Here is a 26,945-nt window from a genome sequence, read left to right as displayed (position 1 = left end):
TTGCTCTTCTTTCATGGTCATTGGCTGTATTCTTCAGGATGCTGGTGGCTGGAAGCTGCAGGGCTTGAGCTCTGCATGCAGGCTTCCCATATTCATATGCTTGGCCAGGGTGAGAAACAGATGTTGGACTAGATGGGCCATTGGCCTGACACAGCATGCTTTTACATTACTAGGAACATTGTTTGCATTAATTTTCATAGACATGAAGTTTTGTGGCGTGTGCATAATCAGGTGTCTTCAGTAATAGAGGTTCAAATAATGGGTTATGAAGATGATATAGTAAGTAGATACTGCTGTTCAATTGTTGATAGTAATCCACTAGGTCATCAAAATAAGTGTACAGTGGTACCTCGGGTTAAGTACTTAATTCGTTCCGGAGGTCCGTTCTTAACCTGAAACTGTTCTTAACCTGAAGCACCACTTTAGCTAATGGGGCCTCCCGCTGCCACCACGCCACCGGAGCACAATTTCTGTTCTCATCCTGAAGCAAAGTTCTTAACCTGAAGCACTATTTCTGGGTTAGCGGAGTCTGTAACCTGAAGCGTATTTAATCGGAAGCATATGTAACCCGAGGTACCACTGTATTAGTAAAATCCACCACTTTCTGTGAGTTGAATCAGTGAAACACCATGAACGGTTAAGCATAAGTTATAACTCATTTTCCGTTATGTATGTGGAAATAACCTAGAATAACTGTTGGGTTACATGATCAACATGTTCATATGGCATATCGGGTGTGACGATTTAATGTTCAAATGCACTACTCAGTTTTTTTAATAAAACAACTACAAAAACAGAGAGAAGGTTCTAGCCTAACTTATTTCTGATATACAAAGAAATTATGTATTTCCATGTAGTGTTTATTTCATAGGGGAGCATTCAAATATTCAATACTACCTCTACCAATTTACCAAACGCATCTAGTAAGTCAGCAATGTTGCTAAAAGTGGAACTCATTTAGCAATTATTAGCAAAAGATGAAGTCTCTTGCTATGAGGCACTGCTTTTCATACAAAAATCAAAAGCATCAGACAACTCCACTGGGATGCTTACACATTTCTCTTTAAAGAACCCGACATTTTAAAAATAAGAAATAAGAAATGCCACTGATTGTCTTTATGTTGCTATTTTTTTTTATTGGTACTATTGGGTCCTTTCAACGCTTTGAGAGAAATGAAACAAAATCCAATTGAATGGCAATTTTTAACAGATTTCCTAAGAGACGCACACAATAAGCGTACTGGCTGTAGTCAAATTATTTGTAATTAGGTTACCCTAGGGAAGGAGACAATTGTAGCTTTCTTACAGCTCCCTGAGCAACTTGAAAAGATATTGAAGCATTTAATGGTTTATTAGTCATAAAGAAAGGAAACTTGTTTTACTTTTGACTATTGAGTGTGTGTTTTTCTATAAAGGTTATTAAAGTTGTCTTAATGCATTATTGCAAAAAGAAGCAAGGACAAAATCCAGTTGGAATACTAGAATAAGAATGGCTTTATGAATGACTGAATTGCAGGCGCTGATCTTTCACATTTTTCAATAATGCTGTCTCTGGACACTTCTGTCATTAAGCCTGCTATAAAAGGAGCTGGTAAACAAGTTGTGCTTGTAGTTGATGAGATTTCTATTGCCAAGTGCCCCAGACTCACGCCCATTAAAAAGTGCAAGAGGCATGTCTTTGACCACTTGCCCTTTTCTACCCTGAATATAGGCACTACTTAGATATCCACAAGCGGCTTGGGTTAATTAGAAGTGCTAACTACAAAAGCCATCAGATTGAGAACTGACCTCTGTTCCTCTCTGCTTCTCTTCTCTTCTTTTCATTTTATCTTTACATTGTGTGTGTTTTTTTTATTTCTCTATTTCTATTTCACCAGGCTTTCCCCTTTACTTCCTGTTGATTTTTCCACTCAGCTTTACTTCCTATTAATTTTTTCCACTCAGAAAGTCCAGTTGAACTCAGTGGAACTTGTATCTGAGTAGACACTCACAGAATTCTGTTGTCAGTCAACCAAACACATTGAGCAACAAATTGGGAGAGAGATGTAATAAAAAAATAAGGCGGCTGTATTATGAAAATTTAGGAATGCAGCTACTTTCAAAAGAAATCATTAAAAATATGTGCTGATTTATATGAAAATTTACAAATGTTGAGCTACAGTTTAAAATTCACTGCTGAAAAAGAAGTGCCAAATTCTGTGCATCATGATGTTGACAACTCAACATAATAATTTCCACACTCCTGTAACAATGGAAAACATACATCAAAGTGATTTGTCTTTCTGTGCCAGGTAGTAGGTGTCTTGTATTTATTTATTTATGTAGAGTTGTCTGTGGTTGTTGTTCCTTTTTTTTCAAATAGCTTGATTTACATCCAATATACTAAAAGAATACAGTGCAGATGCTGAGTATAATGTGCTTCTGGCACTCATCAGAAGGCAGACTATTGCCTTTGTTTTGTGGGACCCACCTTTTTTCTCAAACTTGGGTCTCTAGCTGTTGTTGGACTACAACTCTCATCATCCCTGACTAATGGTCCTGCTTGCTAGGGAAGATGGGAGCTGTAGTCCAACAACAACTGGTGACCCAAGTTTGAGAAACACTGCCTTCTCCTTTAAGGCTCTTGGCTCCTCAGCTGGTGAGCATGTGTAGTAATATTCGGGAGATATAGTGAAGTTGAGACTCTGTTGGAACAAGTGATCAACTTCAGCTGACCTATCCTGGGTCTTGAAAGCTCTGCATCTGACTACTCTTGCTTATTAATTATTTTCTGGCCTTTTTGACTCTGGCATTTTGGGCATTCATGCACTGTGTCTTGGATCTGTATCTGGAGCTTACCAGTTCCTGCTTGACTCATCTGCTGAAGAGTGCTAGATTTACCATCTGTATGTTCCAGTATTTTCGAACATAGCAGCTTGGGCTTGTTTGGAAGAAAACATGACTGACTTGAAGTTTTGTGCAGGCTATAAATGTAAGTATGACAAAGTGCATCTCTGGCATTCCATCAGTAAAACAACAAAATCAACACATATGTATATTTCTGGATTAAGATTCTTTGCATTGTCAAGATTTTGATAGTTATTTCTTTTCACTGAAGCAGGACTTTTGCAGTTTTTCCATCTTTGCTTTCCGTAATATAGTCTCTTTGTGTAGATTTGCAGCCATCTTCCCTCCACACCCCATATTGATCCCAGCCACTCAAGTAAGAGCCAAGAAAGAAGGCAATGCTTTCCCCAACAAGCAAGTGTCCCCTTGCTCACAACCCAACTTAGCAAAGCAAAGATGTACCACTGCATAAATGGACTGGTCCACTCCAGAAACAACAATGGTTTTATCTTCTTGCTTCCTCAACCAAGAGACCATATTAAGAGTTCCTCCCCTGTTCTCTGCCTCACTGTTAAACATCAAAATAAAATGAATGTTTCGCTTCTTCTGCCTCCACATCTCTGCAAACTGGGGAGGGAATTGCCTTCACAGTCTCTGAAAGACCTGCACCCCTATGAAGAATGCGTGGTTCTGATTTGCTTAGGGTGGGTGATCATAGTGATTTTAATGACTGGCAAAGGAGATGAGATGGAAATGTATCAATATGGCTATGGGTTACAGAACTGGACAATGGCTTTGGAAGTTTTGAGGGCGCCTGTCAGGATCTTGGCAGGGCTATGCCACACTTTCCCTGTAAGAGGGGCCTCCCCTGCCATACCATTGTTCAACTGTGTGCTGTATGAAGAAGTCTGTCTTTTTGTCTGTCCTGAATGTTACAACATTCAGCTTCTTTGGATGGTCCTCAGTTCTAGCGTTTTGAGAAGCGGAGATAATCGTCTCTCTAAAGTCTTGCATTTTCAACTTGTACCAGCCACTGTTAGCTGAATTTGGAAGAGAAAAGTGAAGACAAGTCGCCTTGCACTTTCTCACTGCATAGTACAGTAGCTAGCATCCTAATCTTTTCATCTGACAAGTGTAAAACAACAAACTGGAGAAAAGCTTTATACAGAACGGGGGGGACGGGACATGGCTAAGTTTATACAAATATTTGACAAGTCATTTTGCGCTCTCTCTATAGGGTTATATGCTGGAAATCTTTTAAATTGGTAAGAATCAGAAAATTGTTTACTTGCGCTGATACTTTGTCGCTGTCAGAATTTGGAAAGCATGAGCCCAATAAAATATAATAAAAAGCCCCAAGAAAATATATTATGAAAACATGCCAGGCATTCCTGTGTTTGTTCATATCTTCTTCTCTTGTATCTTCTTGGAGCTTTTTGGGGGCACTGTTCTTGTGCTGTTCTTCAGGAATAAACTTCATTTCCATACTGGCAGAGATTATTCAATTCTCGAGTCTAATTTTATTGTTCTTAAATTTGTGGGCAACAGTTTAAGCATACTTCAGTGCTTCATCAATTCAGTTTCATATATCATTGGTCTGGAAAAACACAGGGCATTTTCATGTTGAAATTTCAGGAATGTTGTCATCAGGAGGCGAATGAGTTTATGTAGTAAACAAGTCTATAGTGTCTTTAGTGTGTATGCCTATCAAAACCTTAAGACCTTCTTCTGGTGCCCTGGTATGAGTGTCCCTACCAAATGAAGTGATGTGGGTGGATACTAGGGAGAGGGTCTTCTTGGCAGTGTGACAGTCGCTTCTCCAGAGGGAATAGGTCTGCAGAGAAGCTCATTTGGCACCTTCTCTGATTTCTTGATTTTTAAAAAATGCTGTAATTGACCCCACTTGAATAATTTTTTATTCACTCAGGCTTTTTAATTATAATTTAAATCCAAGCTGGTTTATGCAATTTTTTTTTTCTACACCAAATATATTTTGGGTTTTGTGTGCGTGTGTGTGTGTGTGTGTGTGTGTTGTATTGTTCTTTGTATATTTTAATTACATTTTGTAGAAATATTTATTGGTTTGTAAGCCACTCAGGGAATAATTATCTGTTGATGGCTATATAAATATGTTCTTGTGGTTGGTTACCTGTTTCCCTGTTTGGATATTAGTTTCCCCACCACTTTAGGATTCTCCCCACAAATTACTAGGAGCTAGCTTCTGATTCATGTACTCCCCCCCCCAAATACTTTCTCTCTATCTTTAAAAGAGGTAGATCCTATCAATTGTTAAATGACCATAATGTCAAATAACATAGCTCCACAATTTACCTCTGTGTTAGCCTGGAGAGCAAAGGAAGGTGTATGTGCACTGGTGCAACCCCCAAAAAATTGCTACTGATCTCTGCTTGGTAAGAATCCTGAAGTAGGAAAAACAGAAGGAGAAACAGTAGCAATAACAGCCATTGACATTTTGTCACAGTGAGCTTTCCTGTTACTAAAACAAAACGAAGATTCTCAGTTTATAAAAGACAGAGAGAACGTATGTCACAAAGGAAGAGGCAAAGGGGGGGGGGGTATAACTAGATTGGCAGAAGGTGTTCTATGTTGCACCATAATTAGAATTACAAAATTGTAGAGTTTGAAGGGACCACAAGGGTAATCTGGTTCAACCCCCTGCAATGTATGGATCTTTTGCCCAACTTGGGCAACATCTGTTAATCTGCCACCTGATATAATCAAGGAATATGCAAGGTGGACTGTGCAAGGAGTATATGATTAGAGAGAGAACATAGGTCATTGTAGAACCTACAAATTGCACAGCCAAATAGGATTGATGGAGTATAATTATTATGCCGTCCTGTTTACAATACCATCACTGATTGACTAGGATCATGAAGTGACTATCCTCGGTCTCAGATGCCTTAATTTGCCCTCAGCCACACTGATCATAGCAAAAAATGGTAACATAGCACCATGATATAATCTTATTCACTATGTGATTTTATTGAGGGCAATGAAAGTAAAGCATTGGTGCTTTTGAATTATGGTGCTGGAGGAGACTCTTGAGAGTCCCATCGACTGCAAGAAGATCAAACCTATCCATTCTTAAGGAAATCAGCCCTGAGTGCTCACTGGAAGGACAGATCCTGAAGCTGAGGCTCCAATACTTTGGCCACCTCATGAGAAGAGAAGGCTTCCTGGGAAAGACCCTGATGTTGGGAAAGATGGAGGGCACAAGGAGAAGGGGACAACAGAGGACGAGATGGTTGGATAGTGTTCTTGAAGCTACCAGCATGAGTTTGACCAAACTGCGGGAGGCAGTGGACGACAGGAGTGCCTGGCGGAGTGCCTGGCGTGCTCTGGTCCATGGGGTCACGAAGAGTCGGACATGACTAAATGACAAAGTAAAGCATTGTCCTTACTGTATATGGCCAAGTGCTCTTGATTCTTTTCAAAGCAATAAGTGAAAAGGGAGTAGTGCTTTTTACTGTGAATGCCTTTTCACTTTGGCTGTAGCATTGGGGTGTATTTGACCTAGTTTTCTGTGTGTGGTTTAACATGTTGTGGACTATAAAACATAAAGCACCTGCTGTGACAAGCACTTCCAAACTTATTGCAGTAGAGTTGAAGGTTTGTCAGGTTTCAAGTGCCAATGGGGGAAACTTGTGTCATGTACTGTAGGTATACTACCTCTGGATGTCATTTCAAGGTATTTAGAATATGGTTTGAAATGCCAGAATTAGGTCTAGGTAAAAGGGATTCATTGATTCTTTGAGTTACAGTTGCCAACATGCATGATTTATAATTGCTTGATTATAACTTTATTTGAGGGCCATGACTACTAGGTATGTCAGTTTGGAAGGGCAGTTTATTCATACTGCAATACATTATCCCATTATAGCCTGCTTCTTTCGTGGTCCATCTGGGGTTGCCGTTATCAAGCTGAACAGGGTAATTTGCTTCTGCTTCCAAACCTTAACAGTGTACACCTTACCAGAAGTAGCTTCCATTAAGTTCAATGAGACTTACTGTCAGGTAAGGAAGTATAAGATTGCCACTTAAGTGTTCAGAAACTGCAGTTCTCCATAATAGAATGCCAGGGAGCAGTCCTTTTTCTCTGAGGAAAGCAATAATTTGGCCTTTGGAGTTAAAGTCCTGTCGTAAATGGGGGGGGGTGTCTCATAGTTGAAGGCAAAATGAACTGTTGGGTGTGGAGAACAATGCACAGGACCAAAGAACAGGAAAGACTGTGTGCTATAGGCACAAAGCAGAGATGGAGTCATGATACAAGGACCAGTTGGCCAAGAGTCGGGTGGTACAAAATAGGCAGAGAGATGAGGAGCAGGACGTCAAGAAACAATGGGTGGTATTTGGAAGGAAATGACAAAAGAAGGGACCAAGGAGAAAGTGGCTGTTAGAAACCCTGTGCTGTTTATTTTAATTTTATTTCACTTAGCAAAATGTGTATACTGCTTATGTGTAAATGAAACCTATAACAAATAATCTAAAGCAAAAAAAAAGTCAATAGAATGAATGTTAAAAGCAAGTTTTTTCCGTAAGTAAATGAATAAAGCAAACCATTGCAATTATAACATTCTAAGCTAAAATTACAGATTAAAATATGCATCAGCTTTACATGCCTGGGTAGGCTTTCCTGAACAGAAAAGATTTATGCATCTGCCAAAAATAATACAGCAAAGCTGCCTTCCTAATGAGAGGGAGTTCTAGAGTGAAGGAGTCTTACAAGTGAGAAATGAACATTATGTGGCACTTGTATAAGGGCCAGTACCACAGACCAAAATACATGGTCCTTCCATTGCTAGGGAGAGCAGAGACTGTAAGACTGTATGATGGGGATGCAAGGAGACATAGGTTTGTCAAGTTTATGCCCCAAAACGGTTTTTATGCCTTTAAGAGTCTAATAAACTGAAGAGCTATTCCAGGTGCCAGCAAAGAGACCCACTAACCCTAAATTTGTAGTAAAGACCAATATATGCAGCCAGGGCATATATTGATTTGAAGTAGCCAGGGAATATTTGGCTGCAAGCTTCTAGTTCATATTATAATGCTATAAAAGATGCATATTTAAAGCTAACCCACTTAGCATCATGAATCTGTTGCACTTGGACACCCAGGGGGATGAAAATCCTGTGGCTTAAACCTTCCAATTAATGTTGGCTCTTCTTTTCACATTATGCATTGTTTATGTTTGGGGTTTGCACAGAAACAGTTTCTCAGCAGCAAGTGCTGAGAATGACAATAGAATTATTAAATATCAATATGTTGCTCTTCCTCTGCAGAACAGTATTGAAACCGCACATTGAGAAGGAGGACGTAACTGGATGAAGTCAAAATCCTTTGATACTTAAAATAAATAAATCCATAGATGCTGAGAGAGTTTTCTTTCCACTGACTGTTCGGAGTGGACATTAGCACTGTCAGATACTGCTCTTAACAAATAACAAGCACTGAGCCTGCAGAATGAAGTTTTAACTTTAATGAAATCTGGCATCTCATTCTAGAGCATATAGAATCAGCAAAAAAAGAGTGTTAATTAAGAATAGATGTGAATAACCTAGTGCCCTCCAAATGTGGATCTACAACACCCATCAGCCCCAACCAGCATGACCAACAGTGAAGGATGATGGGAAGTGTAGTCCAATAACATCTGGAGGATGACAGGTTCCCCATCCCTAGTTTAGAATGGATGTATACACGGAAAGTATACATGGAATCCTGTATACATGAAATGTACCTGAGTGGTTATCGTCTCTGCCTGCTTCATTTCCTACCTTATTAATGTAAAAATGCAAATGTGAAAATCTCTGGAGTTTTGTCCCGTCTCCCCAATTTAACTGTAATAGATGAATACAAGCAAAAATACAACCACAAGTACAAAAAAGAAATTTATAATAAAAATGGCAGTTTTAAGTAAAATGATTATACTTCTCAGGGCAACTTATTAATACTACTACTATATTAGTATCCCGACTTGTTCTCAGACTGGGACTCAAGGGAGTTCATGCAGATTCAACAACAAGCATACAATATGGAAGGCTAAAAGCATATAATATTTTAAGAAGTAATTAAGCTTTGCCAGACATTTCTTCCTAAGCAAGGAAGTGAAACATAAACCTTCTTGCCCCCTGAGCCATGAGAGGGTATCACTAGTGGTGGTGACATGCTCACTAGGGCTTTGTTTCCAGTAAAAGCCTGAAAGCAAGTCTTTTCACTACCTCCACCTCATCCATACTGGTGGAGCAACTCCCCGGGAAGGAAAGTTGCAACATTTTTTATTTGGGAAAAATTGTGAGAAAGGTGTATGTGGTAGAAGTATATGGAATTGTGCATGGTGTGAAAAAAGTGGATAGGATTTTTTTTTTATCCCTCAGCCTTCTTTAAGTAAATAAAAATGAGCAATGCAGGCACTGTTCTTGTAGGCATATGAAACTGATACACTTCTGACTTCAGTGTGCTCTCCATTCTGCACAAATACATGGCAGAAGCCTACATTTGGACTCAGGTTGCTGGGGGGGGGGGAGATTGGCTAAAAGTTTTAAAAACCCATCACTTTTTAATCCCCCCCAATAAAGTATAAAGGTAAAGGGACCCCACATCATTAGGTCTAGTTGTGGACGGCTCTGGGGTTGCAGTGCTCATCTTGCTTTATTGGCTGAGCGAGCCAGCTTCCGGGTCATGTGGACAGCATGACTAAGCCGCTTCTGACGAACCAGAGCAGAGCACAGAAACGCCATTTACCTTCCTTCCGGAATGGTACCTATTTATCTACTTGCACTTTGACATGCTTTTGAACTGCTAGGTTGGCAGGAGCAGGGACCGAGCAACGGGAGCTCACCCCATCGCGGGGATTCAAACCGCCAACCTTCTGATCAGCAAGCCCTAGGCTCTATGGTTTAACCCAGTATATTCCCTTCCTATTGTTCAATCTAAAACTACATAAGGGGTGCAGGGACACGAAAGAAGTGAACCAGGAGGAAGGAACTCTGATGGGATAGGGAAATGGGGAGAGTTTCGGGAAATATTGGTGACCGCATAAAATGAGGTTGTGGCCCATGGGCTGCAGGATGCCCACCTGTGCATTTTAAGTTTGTTCCAGAACCAAGGAAATCAGACATGGTAGCGACAGATCATCTTAGTGTACTATATGCCTAGCTGTATGGTGCAACCCTGAAGCAGTTACAAGTTGCCTCCATATGGTTAAAGTACAGACTAGAAATCTTGCAAAGGGACACCAAAGGATGTGTCCCTTTGGTGTTCCTTTGGTGTCCCTTTGCAAGATTTCTAGTCTGTTTCTTCGAAAGGCTAGACACTACATACATTCTTTGTCTGTGTTGCTGCTGTTTTTCCTGCCGCTGCTGCTACTGTTAAGTAGTATATTTTGCCTGCACGTACCTGTAGTGAAGATTCCCAAGGTGTGTATTTTGTGTAAAGTCCACAACTTTAATAAAGAAGGTTCAGGATCTGCATAAAGTCAGAACAAATGACTGTGAGTTTGGAATTTGCACAGATAATTCTATATGCGTTTACAGTTTATAAATAGCATGTCACACTAATGCAGCACTGCAACTGTATACAACCCAAATGTGTTCTGTGGTGCAAAATGCTAAAGTTTACTAGTTTACATAATGTATTAGGTGAGAGAATTTAACAGGAGGTGCTGCAGTGAAAATGTAGTGCCCCCTAGTGGACAAGCACTTCATATGTAGTAATCCTGTTCTCTTGTAACATTTCTGTGTCAAGATTTGTGCCCCATCTGTAAGCAGAACTGATTTCAGAATAACTATGTTCTGTAATTAAAAATATGTATATCTTAAAAAAAATGCATTCCAGTATTAGATCTTGACATTTCACTTTATGCAAACTAAGCCATTTATATACATAAATAGCAGAAATAAAATAGTTTTTTTCCCTTTTGAATATGAAGTCTAGCTTGAACTATGCAGAATGATAAAGGCTTGATTTCACAAGATTAGATTCTTTAGCAAACATAAACCGTAGAACATTGCTCTAAATTGTGTTAACTTGCATCTTTCTCATTGAACTGAAAGCCCACTGCAGTATGTGTTTTTTATCCACAGAGGACCAACTTAACGAACTGACGAATGCATATGGTTAAAACAAAAGAAGAATCACAAGTGTTTCCAGACAGGAGTTTATTGTGGATTCAGTGCTGTTAATGCACACATTTCTTTTTTTGCAGCATCCATAATGTTGTCATCAACATGTCAGTCTGGACCTTTTTCCATTTTCCATTGAATCTGAATTTCCCCTTATCAAGGAAAATTGAATAAGTAAAAATAACCTGTTGTAAATCTACCTGAATTGCTCTGAATGTGCATCTAAGCTTTGGCTCTCATTTGTCTGAGGCAGGCTTCCTCAAACTCGGCCCTTCAGATGTTTTTGGCCTTTAGCTCCCATGATCCCTAGCTAGCAGGACCAGTGGTCAGGGATGATGGGAACTGTAGTCTCAAAACATCTGGAGGGCCGAGTTTGGGGAAGCCTGGTCTGAGGCTTCATTTGTCTGTTTAAGAAATATATATTCTTGATAAGAATTCTGCCGAGCACAGAATATATTAATAGCTGCTGCAGCCCCTCGAAGAGCTAATTAAGTCATCAGACTGGGCTATTTGTAAAAATGGTGTGTTTTTTCTGTTTGGCTATAATCATTTTTTCTGTGAATAAGATGGCAATCCTTTTTTTTTTTACAACTGAAGAGAAATACTACATCCCAACACCTTGTGGGATATCCTCATGGCTGCATCTAAAATATGGCTTTTAGAGCATTTGACCTTTCTTAATCTCAGGGTAATACTTCACATTACTGAAGACATGCTGTGCCTACCAAAAATGCCATCCTTGTCAAGGTCTCCAAACTCTCATTCAGTAGCAGTGACAGATTCACAGGACATTATCCTATTGTGCACACCTCACCAGTGGTAGCTAGTGATCTGAAGCTTAAAAGGAAGGAATCACATGATGGTACCCTGTCACAGAGTCAAATGGTTTACTACACCATGGAGATAAAAGGAAGAATCAACAGAGAAAGGCTCTTTTTGATGACAGCTCTCTGTTTCTTGCAGTGGGCAATTCCTGCTTCAGTAGACTTCAGACTCTTGTTTGTGCAATGTCACCAGCAAGATGATTAAGTTTGCTCATTGGCTTTACTTGTTGCTTATGATCCCTTTTATGTTCCATTCCTAGTTAGATTATAATAATACTTGAAAAAGGGGGGGTCAGAAGAAGGATACTAAAGTAATGTGCAGCAGTAATTGGAATATTAGTTTGTAAGTAACCTCAGGAAATCATGTAGAATCTGAATTAAGTGTGCTGTTGAGCAGGATAATCCTTTCTTAATCAGCACTCAAGAGGAATACATAGTTTCTAAACCTGTAATATAAATTTCAGTGAGAACATTTTTTTTTAAAAAAACCACACGATTCTGGCTGAAGGCAGCCTATGGGATGAAATGAGTTATGATGAATACTAGATCAAAATAACATGAGGAAAATGTTAGGTGTCTTTCTAACCCCTACCCATTGCCCATGCAAACTTGGGGTGCCATCCAGTAAGTGGTTGCCCACTTACACAATTGCATATTAGGTTTATCTTCCTCCTCCTCCAGCCTCTGTACGTACCCCAAATTTGTTCTGTTAGGGTTGGATTACCCAACTAGTAGCAAAAGAAGCAGGAAGCTGTGGGAAGAGGAAATGGTGCAGATAAAAAGGCTGTGTCCTCAGAAAACTACCATGGTAGTGGTAGGAACATTAACCCATTAGAAGACAGCCTTGCCCTATGGGTTTTCTGCAGGGAAATATTTTACCACCGCCAGGGCTTTTTTGCAGAGCCCTTGCAGCCAAAATTGGGATTTTAAAATAAGGGGTAGAGGGGGTTGGGGTGGGAAGCCATCTAGGGGCAATAGAATGGCTCCCGCAGATCTGGCTGAAGAAGATGAATCCTTTGAATTCATGCCAAAAACACAAAGCTACAAAAAGAATCTTAGGTTTTTGAAATCTTCATTGGTCCTGGCCAATCTCAGCAATGAGAAAACAATACAGAAAATAAGAGTGATATGAGTAGAAAATGCATACTTGTACCTGTAAATAGCTTTGCCTTGCTGTGATAGTAGACTTTAATGTCCCTTTTTATTTCTGCACTGTGTTAAAAATATATATTTGTATGTGTTCAGAATTCTGCGCGGTGACCCTCTGCTTGCAGATTTGATCTTCTGCTCTTTATTCACCTTCAGGCATGCCTCAAGGGTTCTTGTGCCATATGTATGTATTTAAACAATCAGACTTTAGTGGCTGACAAAATCTGGGTTGTTGAAATGTTGTCAGGTCATGTTTTAAACCCAAGCCCTTTCAAGGTCTCCTGGGGAAATAGGCATCATTTGCTCTTCCTCTCTTTCTCTCTCTCTCTCTTTAAACTGCTTTGGCTTCCCTCCCAGCCACTGTTAGTGGAAGAACCAACCAAATAAGCTTCATGCCTGCATGCTTCAGTAAAGTCAGATTAATGTTCTTCTAGATAGCATGGTCAAACCAACTGACCTTTGCCAGCTTGTTTGCATCAAGGTGAATTATTAATTACAAAGCTCGTTGAGGGATTTTCTATATGAACCTTTTGCTGTTGTTTGAGACAATCTATTCAGGCAGATGGGACGTGAGTGGCGCTGTGGGTAAAAGCCTCAGCGCCTAGGGCTTGCCGATCGAAAGGTCGGCGGTTCGAATCCCCGCGGCGGGGTGCGCTCCCGTTGTTCGGTCCCAGCGCCTGCCAACCTAGCAGTTCGAAAGCACTCTCGGGTGCAAGTAGATAAATAGGGACCGCTTACTAGCGGGAAGGTAAACGGCGTTTCCGTGTGCGGCTCTGGCTCGCCAGAGCAGCGATGTCACGCTGGCCACGTGACCCGGAAGTGTCTTCGGACAGCGCTGGCCCACGGCCTCTTGAGTGAGATGGGCGCACAACCCTAGAGTCTGGCAAGACTGGCCCGTACGGGCAGGGGTACCTTTACCTTTACCTTTTATTCAGGCAGATAAATAGGTTGGGATGAAAATATTGAAATAAAGGGATGGCAAGGAAACAGGTATCATCATCATTTTCTATTTCAAACAGATGCAAAACTTAAGATGTCACAACTGTAATATTTTTGTAGGTTGCTTGCCCTTCCATTCACTTCAACTTCCGGCCATTGCTGTGGCATTTTCATATTTGTGTGTCTATCTTAGCAAGTTCTCAAGACTTTCAGTTTCTGTCATTCTGTAATACACTATAAACTGTTCTGCAGTAGTTTGCTGCTGAAACTCATTGGCACAGTTTAGCAATTTTAGATTCTGTACTATCTTTAGATAGTATTGGGCATTACTTCACGTATTTGAAAATGTGGAAAGTCAGCCATACTACCATGGTGGTGGTCTTCTTACTCACTCTGCTGAGTGGGACTTTGTCCCATAGTGTTGCCCTGACAGCATCAGTGCTAAAACTGTGAGAGATTTGCATTCAGGTCTAAGAATGCTAGTTAGTATATGAAGGGGTTAAGGACAACAGAGTTCTAATTAGTAGAGTAGGATCAGTGAGGTCATGTCCTGTCTTCTCATAGGAGGAAGGAAGTACAGTGGTACCTCAGGTTACATAAGCTTCAGGTTACACACTCCGCTAACCCAGAAATAGTGCTTCAGGTGAAGAACTTTGCTTCAGGATAAGAACAGAAATCGGGCTCCTACGGTGCAGCAGCAGCGGGAGGCCCCATTAGCTAAAGTGATGCTTCAGGTTAAGAACAGTTTCAGGTTAAGAATGGACCTCCGGAACGAATTAAGTACTTAACCTGAGGTACCACTGTAACACTTGTTTCCTGTTCCCCCCCCCTCCCTCTCTCTCTCTCTCTCTCTCTCTCTCTCTCTCTTTCTCATGCTACACTCAAAGAAGGCGGACATGCCTCAATTTAGCTCTCAGTCTCAGACATTGTCTGAGATTGCCTTTGCTGAACTTCAGCTAAGTATTTTACTTGCATTATCTTATTGCTGTTGCCATAAGGAAAATGCATGACTGTGAACTCAATTAAGTAAGTAAATCATTTTTAAACTTACTTCAAAGTGTGGTCTGCTTCACTGCATGGGGGTTGATGGGTTCAGCTGAAGAGGGGATGGGTTCAGCTGCTCCATGCAGCTGAATGGAAATACAAGGTTTAATACCCTATTCCTATGCTTGATTAATCTGCCTCATGATGAGACTCAATGATCTGCTACTGGGACTCTTTGTGTGCTAGCCACATGACTTTTTTTATTAAAAACAAAAAACAAAACAGGTACCAGCCATTTTTTTGCTTTGTTCATTAACCCACACATGTAGGTCTGTGGAGGATTAAATATAATTAATATATCTTCCTACTGATTCACATCAAAAACTATAACTGGCTATTGTACCACTATATGCATTTTTTAAGTTACCTAGAAGACAACGTGTCAGTTTTCTGCTGTTGTTCCTATGGCTCTGAAAAGAAAGGGAGTCTTAAGCAGTATGAGTTATTATCCCCTTTTGCAGAAGAAAGACCCTTTTGAAAGAAAGGGAGGATCCATCTGTTTTCATTTCTGTTTCAATATTAAGAAAAATTATGGCAGAAACCTTTATGCTCCCTTGCTTCTCATATGCGGTTATGGCATAGCCGCTACATCTTATGTGCATGCACAAATACTGTCGGTTACCTGCTGGAGAAGGACTAACAACCCAGTTTCTTGATTAGGTAGAAGGTTCTGCCTCCCCTATATAGTTTATTAATAATTTTATATTGTTTCCCAAATGAATGAATGGCAAAATATGGAAGAAAGTATATGGGTGCATTTGAGGACAAAAGTTCACTATCTGCCCATTTTTCTCTCTTCTCCCCTAAGTGCATAATGTGTCTGAAAACAGTGTCTCGTAGCAAATGCAAACGAACTGTGAAAAAAAGACTATGAATTGGAGGTGGGGATCAGCATTTACTGTCAGAAAGTCTAATCATAATCTACTTTCCTGTTACCTGAATCCAATGGTTTGGGTCCTACCCTCTGAAGAAGCAAGCAAAAAACAAGCTTGTTCCATCTTCCATGTGACCTTTTAGATATTTGAAGATGACTATCTTTAGTCTTTTCTTTTCCAGGCTAAACATACTCAGCTCCCTCAATTGTTCCTTGTAAACCTGGTTTCCAGACATCTTGGTCACCCTAATATGAACACTTTCCAGCTTTTCAATATCCTTCATAAACTGTGGCACCCAGAACTGGACCAACTGGTATGACCAAGGCAGAACAGAGTGGTACTATTACTTCCCTTGATTTTGGGACACTATACTTTTGTTGATGCAGCCTAGAATTGCATTAGCTTTCTTTTGCTGCTGCATCACACCATTGACTCATGTTCCGCTTGTGGTCTACTAACACCCCCCTAGATTTTACATGACTTTTCTATGGCCAACTATAAGTGAAGTGAAAAATGTGTCACTTCAATCATTGCAATAGAAATTAAGGGAAATACAGTCATGGAATAATCATGTGCTCAGCCTAATATTGGTTTTATGGAGCTGAAGTATAAGCAATAAAGAACGTTCATCAAAAGGAAAGGAGAATGGTTGCAGTCCTGTACCTACTGACTTGGGGCTAAGTCCCATTGAATTCAGTGAAACTTGCTTCTGAATAGATATGTGTAGGATTGTGCTATTAATTGCCTTAAGAGTGACAACTTTTGAGAAGTATTAAATATATTCAAAGAAGATAAGTTGACAAGTTAAGGCTATCCCTTGCCTATTCAATTCCTGAATGCATTTTTCAACCTTTGTGAAGTGAACCATCTTTTAGCATAATTATTTTTTCATCTACTATATAAAATAGCAAAGGCTTCCAGTGCAAAGTGGGAAAGGTGATAGCTGTTGAATTACTGAAAAAAATCTTCAATTTTAAGCATTTGAAAATGACTAGATTTTTTTATTGTCAGATAGAGGCCTTGATATGGAAAGGGATTTCAGTGAATTAAGTACTCTAGAGGTTTTTAATCTGTTACAGTGAAATGTCACTTTTGCATAGCATGTATCCTACCTTTTATTTTATTTTTATTTATTTATTTTTTTAAAACCCCTTTGGTACTATATCATGATCACCTAGACATGTTCCAATCTGAAGAAACCTGGATTAATAGGATAGTTTGTATGAGGGGCTCATTTGTTTTGCTGTAGATAGTAATCAATAATGAGAACCCTGGGAGTATTTCTGGAATCATTTTATTGTAAGTGAAGCTTTTGTTGAAAATTAATGAATGTAGGGCACCTTGTTACTTTGGAATGCCCTGTTAAACTGGCTTTGCAACCAAGTGCTTACTGAGTCATGTTATTAACTCATAATTCCAGTTAAAACTGAGTTTTGTTGCATTTTGATTTTCTGAAGGGGAAAAAAAGAAAATCTTCATAAAAATTATATTTGCAAGTGGAGAATTATATTTGTATTTGTATATTATATTGTAAAAATTCCCTTCCCTCTTCCCTCACCCAACCTCCTATGTTTTCCCATGCAACCATCTGTCTATATCACATATGCATACTCTCAGATATACCTTCTCTGAAGAACACAGGATCCCTCTCCTCCCTCCATTCTCCTAATCCCAATCCTTTCCTCAGCTCTCCCCTTTCACCTCCCCTTTCCCTTGTATCATTTGTGGACATTCAGCAGCAGGTAAGCAATCCACTGTGGGATGCCCAAGTGTCAAAACCATTGAGCCATGAATTGCCCTTATCTAGTGTCCATCTCTCCCAACAACACATATTTAAGTTCTGCCCTGGGGATATGGCTGAGCACTGAGAGCCAGTGTGGTGTAGTGGTTAAGAGCGGCAGTCTCGTAATCTGGGGAACCAGCTTCATGTCTCCGCTGCTCCACATGCAGCTGCTGGGTGACCTTGGGCTAGTCACACTTCTCTGAAGTCTCTCAGCCCCACTCACCTCACAGAGTGTTTGTTGTGGGGAAGGAAGGGAAAGGAGAATGTTAGCTGCTTTGAGACTCCTTCGGGTAGTGATAAAGCAGGATATCAAATCCAAACTACTACTACTACTACTACTACTACTCTTCTTCTTCTTCTTCTTCTTCTTCTTCTTCTTCTTCTTCTTCTTCAGCTAACACTTTGGCCCCAGGACCAATAACAGGAGATTGTGTTGTCCAGCAGCAACAAGCACAGGCTGCATGACCACCCTCATGTCAGCTCTGGGTGTAATCTCCTTCTATGCACTTTGGGGGCAGAAATCACCAGTGACAGGAGAGGACTTGGGCCGACTTGAGAAAAAAGTACTTTGGATGTTGTTTTTGGCAAGTATTTGGGTAATGACAGCTAACAATAGCAGATAGCCTTCTGCCCTGTCTCTCTGAGTTTGGCGTAGTAGGTGTCCACGAAATCTGCATTCTATATCTCTCCAAGGCTTATTGTAGGACAGATAAACCTTTGGAGTGATTCACTGACTGATACTGCTGATGATGCTTCATTGTATTCTGACTGTGCTGTGAGTTCCCTGCTCACTTTAATCCTCTAACTTGAACAGATGTGGATTTTTTTAGATTTGTGGTGTTATTGTTGTTTTTTAATGGAGATGAAATCTGCAACACTGCTTTTTGCCTCAAGGCACTTCCTTGAAACTTACATAGTTGTATACCTGTAGTGTTTTGTCTATTTGTGCACCTAAGGGCCTTAAAAATATTTCCTTTTCTATTATTCCTCTGTTCTTTTGCCCAACTATGGGGAAGTCCATGGGAAAGACTTAATTCTGTTTTGCTGGAGTTGGTACAGCTTCATTTTATCCGGCTTAGAGGGCATTCAGATTTTTCAGCAAGTGTATTTTCCTTCTTCTGCATGAATGATGCACAAGTACACCCTACTACTAATAAACCTCTGTGAAGAAACCAACCTTGGAGACCGTACATCCATACATAAAGTTAACCTTTTAATGTCCCCTTCAGGGTGGGGTACAGAAGCCAAAACTACATATTGACAGAAGTGAGTTAAAATGTTTCAGTTCACAGGATTTGACCCAGCATAGAGCAAAGATCTAGACACCAGACAGTCAAGTTGTATTGCCACCCAGCCTGCATGTGGGAAGAACATTACAAGCAGATTGAGGGGGCCTTCGTAATGGGGTGGGGACATGGAGTTTATGAATCACGGTTTCATTAGTGATAAAGACAGACAGACAGACAGACAGACAGACAGGAGAAGCTAATGGGGTGATTCACAGAGAAGTTTTTCAAGATGATATTGTTCAGTAATTGCCCATTCTGAGTCAATAAGAACAAATGTCATGGGCTGAACCTGTAGGTAATAAACTTTCATTTTAAGTTGCCAAGGACATATGTTGATCTTTATTTGTGAATCAGCATAATCTTGAGCATTGGAAAGAACACTGCTTGTTAATACATCACTAAATTAAATTACCATGTGTGGAATCTCTATGTTAATTCCACAATGAACTGATTTCAGAGATGCAGCTCCTTAGGGTTATGTTATGTTGTTATGTTATAATTTCCTTCTTAGTAATTAATTATAATCTACTTTTCAAATATTTTTTTCAGAGCATGTGGAAAGTGGTACATTTTAGTGGTATGCTTACAGAACGATTTCCTTCTCTTTTTTCAATATTCTTCATCAGGTCTTATCTTAATATATTTAACTGACATTAAGGCTGGATAAATGCAACATTTTCTTACAGGATTGTGGAGACTGAGCATATAAACTGAGCCCCTAAAAAGCCCTTCTTGAGAAAGTGGTTTCATTCTGAAAATAAACACTCATTGCAGATATAACCTTAGTATTTGTGAGCTGCTTGGGTCTTCATTGGATAAATTTATTCAATAGCTGGTGGCACTGAATTTTAAGGAGAGCTCCTTAGAAGCACAGGTGCTCTTACCACACAAAAAGGAAAGTGTATTTGGCACATTTCACAGCTGATTAGCAGATTCTGCAGCAGACCTTGCTACATGGGTACACATAAGCACATTTCTCTTTTTTTGTGGGGACATTTGACTTCAGGTTCTTATATTGCTGAAATTATTGTCTGTAAAAAAATTTTAAAAATATGTTTTCAAGCAAATAATATTTTAGATTCTGTGACCTGGTGTTTGGGTCTGCTAAATATTGAGCACATGTGCAGAATCTTGATTTACTTCTGGGGGAAATGAATTATTTGTGATACATATGAGCTCCTTGTGTTTATGGATTATGGCAACATCACCACTTGCAATATATAATGAAACAGGTCCTTTTATATTGGTGAATAGAGCTCTGCCTTGAGAGGCAAGCACATAAGGGCATGTTGCCACCCACTCAATAAGACAATATGTGCAATTGGGCTATATACTGACTAATTTGCATGGACCCTAATGGACAAAATATGAATGACATTTGAACAATACCAAGGATGTTTAGGGCATATATCAAGTATTCCTATTTTACAAGTGCAAGTACAGGGTTTTGTACAATATTCATGTAAATATTAACATTAAATATTAAATATTACTATAGTTTTATAAATAGCTTAGGGAGGGAAATAAATCCACTTTTGGGTAGTCACTGAGGAATACTTTGCTGCTTCACATTTATCTTGATCTTTTTTATTTTATATATATATATATATATATATATATATATATATATATATATATATATTAAAGAACTAGAATAAAATACTGTTCCTACAGCTTCTTGGTTCAGTGTCTTGAATAAAAAATCCAGAAAGGCTCCTGTCAAAATTTTATTGTAATGACTTTAAATACTGGACACACATACACATATGTTGTGGATAAAAGTACCAAATTGTAACAGTAAAGTGAAATAAAGATATTAAATAATCCAACCATAAGAAAGAAGTGCTGTTGCTTTTGTGCCAGTCTTCAGTATGTAGACTTGGATTAAAAGGAGGCCCTCTTTTTATTACAGTTGGCAAGTGCCACAAAAATTATATACGATCAAATGAATTATCGTTAAGACTGTTTTGTGTTTGCTACTGCATGCATTTATAACATAACACCATTTTGCTACCATACTTTAAAAATATATATATATATTTTTTTTTATCCACAGGTTTGCAACAATGGTGGACAAACTACAGAATGCCATATTGCAGTGAAGCTCAACCTAACATCATGACTCCAGAGTCTTGGTGAGGAAATGTTTCAGAAACTTGAATCTTTTTGTTTATTTAACGTCAGAGAGAATATGTTACATTTTGCACGAAGAGTTAGACGAATATGTTTTTATTTATATTCATAATCCTTGCACTTAAAGTAAAGGTAAAGGGACCCCTGACCATTAGGTCCAGTCGTGACCGACTCTGGGGTTGCGGCGCTCATCTTGCTTTATTGGCCGAGGGAGCCGGCGTACAACTTCCGGGTCATGTGGCCAGCATGACTAAGCCGCTTCTGGTGAACCAGAGCAGCGCACGGAAACGCCGTTTACCTTCCCACCAGAGCGGCACCTATTTATCTACTTGCACTTTGACGTGCTTTTGAACTGCTAGGTTGGCAGGAGCAGGGACCAAATAATGGGAGCTCACCCCGTCACAGGGATTCGAACCGCCGGCCTTCTGATCGGCAAGTCCTAGGCTCTGTGGTTCAACCCACAGCACCACCTGCGTCCCTACAATCCTTGCACTTACTGAGAGCCAAATGGGATGTAATGTGGCAGTCACAGGTTATGCACACATCTGTCCACTTCTTAAAATGGAAGGGTAGTTAGGGTTTTTCAAGAAAACTTCTATATGGGTGACTTGAGACAAACCTTTCTTACTCATTGCTCAAATGATGAACCACATTTGTTTTCAGGCCGACTGATTTCTCATGACTAAGCCAGGTTGGCAGAAACATGCTAAGTCACAGCATAGAAACATATCATAAGTCAAATGGAGGTAAAGGGAGTTCAGTTTCCTTCCTTCCAAGTCCATATGGATATATCAGTGTTAAATATTATAGCCCAATCTCACCTGACCACTTCGATAGGAATGAGGCAGATGCACTGGGACATGAGCAGCCAGAATGGCTGGTCCTTCTTGTGTCCAGTTTGTTCCTTGTCCCTGTCTATTTATCAAACTTTTTTTTTTTAAAAAAGTGCCAAACAAACCCTGTTGATTAATCTTCTGGGGCTTAAACTGAGTGAACCTGCATACAGTGGTACCTCAGGTTACAGACGCTTCAGGTTACAGACGCTTTAGGTTACAGACTCCGCTAACTCAGAAATAGTACCTTGGGTTAAGAACTTTGCTTCAGGATGAGAACAGAAATTGTGTGGTGGCAGTGGGAGGCCCCATTAGCTAAAGTGGTACCTCAGGTTAAGAACGGACTTCCAGAATGAATTAAATTCTTAACCCGAGGTACCGCTGTATTTCCAAAAATTTAATATAGGCATAGAGAAAGGGATGACAATGTTCTTTTTAATCTCAGCTGCTCTGAAGGCTGCTTCAAATATTAAAAGTAAATGGGAAGAGGAGGCTCAAATTTTAGTCACACTTGTGCTAGCGGCTCACAGGCAAAGGGGGAAATGATCATCATCATATCCCACTGTGTTTCATCAAGGAATCACAAACCATCACCCATCCAAGCATTGAGTAGCAGACCTAGAAGTGCTTAGCTTCAGCAAGATAGTGCCTTCAGATCATGCCATGGGAGAACATGAATATTCCTTGAAGAGGAGATACACAATTTGTTCTTGTACTGGGAAATGCAAATCCTTCCCTTCCCTTTACTTTTGCTTCAGATTAGACCCAGATGTAATCGGTAAAAAACTCTCCTTCCTTGAAGCTTTGTAATCAGAGGTTAGATGGCCACCTGTCATGTATGATCTTGTTGAGATTTCTGCATTGCAAGGGCTTGGACTAGATGACTCTCGAGGTCCCTTCTAACTCTACAATTCTATGATGCTATGATAAATATGAGTTACAATTGCTTTCTCTATCACTGATTCCTTTTGAACTAAACTGAGTAGCTTCTATTGGGCTTTTGCTGCTTCTTGTGATGGCCTGTAGTGATTGAGATGAATGAAGGAACAGTTTTTCATATCTTCCATTAAAGCTTTAGTTGATGGTATCCAAAATAGAATACTAAATTAATGGTAAAAACTCTCACACACCTCACCCGATATACACCAATCCAGTGTTTGTGGCTGGAGACAGGATCATTTATTTGGTCCATGAAGATTTCTCAGCAGATATTTAATTATTCTCTAAAATGTAAAAGAGTGCCAGAGCTTTGCTTGGCAAAATTATGCTATCAGGAACAATGAACATTTAGTCCATTGATGGATAAATCCTGGTATCAAAATATGACATATTTATTTCAGAAATTTGACAACCTACGCAATTATTCCCCCCCCCCCAAGGGGATATTGCTTTAGCCAAGAAAGATTTTAAATTGTGTAGAAATGATGTGTTTATGCAGGAAAATTTTGCATCTCTTTATACCTCTGGTATAAATATAAACCAGACCCAGGGGATTGCTTATTTATAATTAGTACACTTTGTTTGATGAAGGAACTCACTCTTGCTTGGTTGCAATTAATGCTTTCTATATTTCTTGATATTAGCAAAGATACCATACAATCTAAGTTTCTACCACTGGTCAATAGGTCAGAAAATAGGTTTCCTGTAAGGATATTAATACAGGCATCCCCACATTTAAATATTTTTGGATACAGTCTTTTTTGCATGGATTGAAGAGAGAGTGGCAGAGAGGGTGTTTAAGGAGCATTTACAGGGTGCTCCCACTTTATGCGATTTTTACAGGGTGCTCCCCGCTTTATGCGTTTAGGGGCCCAGAACATAACACTCAATAAGTGGGAGCCCCAGTATACTGGGGCACAAGCCAAAGTTCACATTGCAAATGTGAAATATCACAGAATTGATTGTCTCTATTTCCTCAATTTTATTTTTGTATATTTAATTACAGACAGCAGTTACCTACAAAACTTCAGCTAGAAACCAGTATGATGGAAATTTAAATCTAGTTAAATGACTGGTAGAGCTAATTATGACATTTGAAGGGTCAGCTACCAGGTTTTAATTAGTTTGTTTTTATTTATGCTTCGTTTATTTATTTAAGCTTTACCCCTGCCCGTCGGGCCAGTCATGTCCGACTCTAGGGTTGCATGCTCATCTCGCTCTAGAGGCCGTGAGCCGGCGCTGTCCGAAGACACTTCCAGGTCACGTGGCCAGCATGATGAAGCTGCAGCTGGCAAGCCAGCACCAGCGCAGCACACGGAAACGCCGTTTACCTTTCCGCTATAAAGCGGTACCTATTTATCTACTTGCACTTAGGGGTGCATTCAAACTGCTAGGTGAGCAGGAGCTGGGACCAAACGACGGGAGCTCACCCTGCCGCGGGGATTCGAACTGCCGACCATACGATCAGCAAGTCCTAGGCACTGATATATATATAAAAGAAAGGGAAGATTATGCATTGTAGCCCTAGCTTATATTTTAAAACGAGCTTTTTAGTTACACGTAAAATATGTTTTGTACATTTTTGGAAGAAAAATATCACATGTTAGAAAAAGGAATATTTTGTTTGTTGTTAAGAAGGCTGCTGGAGGGCAATCTGGTAATCCTATAGGCACAACTGACAAGTGTGCTCAGTTGCTGGGAATTTGCACAGGAACTTTTCTTATTTGCCTAAATTACATTTTAGAGGGCAATTTATTACGTCTAGACCACTTGAATGCGTATTGATAAGTTCTGCTTAATATTGCACACTTGAGAGCCTTACTCTACTGGTAAGATGCGGGTCTATGTCATAAGTTACTTCCTCTGTTACACTTAAGTCAAAGCTTTACTAAAGGATGAGGGTCAGGTGGCCGTTAGATTATCTTGCTTTTAATAGCAGCTGACTATCATTTGAAACAAGAACTCTATCCTTCATAGCTGATCTGTGCTAGATGTTTTACCCACCAAGTTGGCAAGTAATGGTCATAGTTTATCTAGATACCATTTCCACCAGTTCATCCCACACTCCCAACATTTCATTGCACCCTGAGGTGGCCAAAAAGCCAGAGCAAGCCCTGGTTGGAGTATTTATGAATTTTGCTGAATTTCTTAGGGGGCAAATTAATGGATTAACTGTGAGAGGATGAAGAAGGCTTAGCCCCTACCTTAATGGTGCTCCAAATACATATTTGGCTTTCTCCCACACAAGTGAATAGTTGCCATTCATTCCTATAGGGACATAGTGTTGCAGTTGAGGACACAGAGCGTAATTTAGTCCAGCCCTCTACAATGCAGGAATCTTCTGCCCAACGCAGGGCTTGAACCCAGGACCCAGAGATTAAAAGTCTCACGCTGTACTGACTGAGCTATCCACAATGCATATCCAGTGCTTCTCTATGTGTGTGTGTTCATTCATTTGTGTACTTGTGCACATGCATGCACACCTGCACGCAGACACACATAACACCAGTGGCGGAGCTTCATGCTCCGGCATGGGGAGCAGAAAGCAGGAACGGGCGGGGCTGACACGCATCGTGGGGGCAGGGGGCAGCCGCAATGGCACCCTGCCGGGATCGTGCTGCTCCCCCCGCACTCCTCTTCCTCTGCCAGTGCATGACACAGCACAGCAGGTTGAATTAAGCACAATTGCAACAAACATTTCAGGATGGGGAAGGAGTGTTTATTTTGACCTCTCTAGGGGCCATTATTTGCTTCAGAGGAATGTGGGGTTAGTGACAGGTTTGGCCCCTTCCTAAACTGATGCTGGATGGCAGGAGAAATAGGAAAACACAATGGACCAAGGTTTTGCCCAGTTATCGTCTCTATGTGATGGAATCATGGGAAAAAGCTGTCCCATGAGCCTTTGCTGCAAAGAGTAAGGGAAAGCCTTTATAAGGCTGCTTTCCTTGGAGCTCACAGCCATTTTGCTTTGAGAGCTTATCAGGTTAGAGCCTTCACTGAGCAATTTTGGGTCGCTGGGTGACAGGCCCAGAAAGGATTTTTTCCTCTCTCAACCTGATTGGCGCTTGGTTGGGGTTTTCTCCCCGCCTTTCTCTCAGTAAAATTATGGTTTTCCTTTGTTGGGTGGAAGAACATTGTATGAGGGTGGAAATGGCAGGATCAACATAGTATAGGGGGCTGCCATAAGTGGCCTGAGGGGAGGATTGATAAACCCAAGCATGGGTTTGGTATCTGCCTGGTTGGAATCTGTACCCTGGTCCCCCAGTGAAACCTTGCTTGCTTGACTTGCACCACAGCACGGTTCGACACTGGCCAACTCCCGTTGTTCAGGTTTGGAGTGATCCAAACCCAGTGGATCCATTCCATCAACATGGGGCTTGTGGAATGCTGAACTGGTTTTGGGACCCAATGCCATTCCAACCCTTCCCCCGCCTGCTGCTGTCAGTAAAGATTTGGCCTGATTTTATCCCATCACCGTTGTACGGTCTGGTTATTTTGCCGCTCTCATGGGTCACATAATGCAGTTGCGTGGGCAAGTGAATTCTTATTATATCTATATACTTAGTGATACTAAATGAGTGACCTTCAAATATTAACACCAAAATAAATCTGTATCGTATCTGTAACAATGATCAGTGTTGCCACTCTTTTCAAAAGCAGATAGTAGCTAGGTACCAGTACCCCTTGTTTAAAATTCATCCCTGCATTTTGTTACATGGGTTTACTTCGTCGGGAGTCAACATAGCTCTGTTGAACTTTTAACATCTTAAAGTCAGGAAGAGTGTTCTTAATACTGGCAGTTTGTTTGATCAATGCCATGATATATAATGGGAGTTCTGTTTTTGTCACTTTAACAGAAAAATGTTTTAGGAGCTCCATCACTGGGTGCCAATTTAACACCAGGTTTCAGCAGTGCTCTAAAAGTGCCAATGTAATTTATAAGGTGACCTGCCTGTGTGGAAAGCAGTACTTAGACAAAGCTTCAAGCAGTTTGAGAAAATGTTTTAATCTTGTGCTTGTTCAACCGGAACAAAAGAAGTTTGAATGCCTGCCTGTTCCTGCACTGTATCTAACAACCTGGTCCTGTAGATTGGCTTTAGCTGAAATGATGCAAATAGTAGCTTGCTCTGTTGCAGCCGAAGTACAATCCCATGCACAGAATATATGGAT

At 40.2% G+C, this 26,945-nt stretch overlaps 1 protein-coding gene across 9 annotated transcripts in view; it reads left to right on the top strand.

Annotated features, from left to right (window-relative positions):
* Positions 1 to 26,945, top strand: part of PCDH15 (protocadherin related 15) — a 659,401-nt gene that overhangs the window by 166,950 nt on the left and 465,506 nt on the right. For all 9 annotated transcript variants that reach the window (XM_082222007.1, XM_082222006.1, XM_082222001.1 and 6 more), the window contains exon 2: positions 20,927 to 21,005. The gene's annotated coding sequence lies outside the window, so the exon portion shown is untranslated. The remainder of the gene's footprint in view (positions 1 to 20,926; positions 21,006 to 26,945) is intronic.

This window comes from Podarcis vaucheri (assembly GCF_965113315.1).
Source record: "Podarcis vaucheri genome assembly, chromosome: 5".
Taxonomy (NCBI): Eukaryota; Metazoa; Chordata; class Lepidosauria; order Squamata; family Lacertidae; genus Podarcis; species Podarcis vaucheri.
This window is presented reverse-complemented; position numbering and strand designations above follow the sequence as displayed.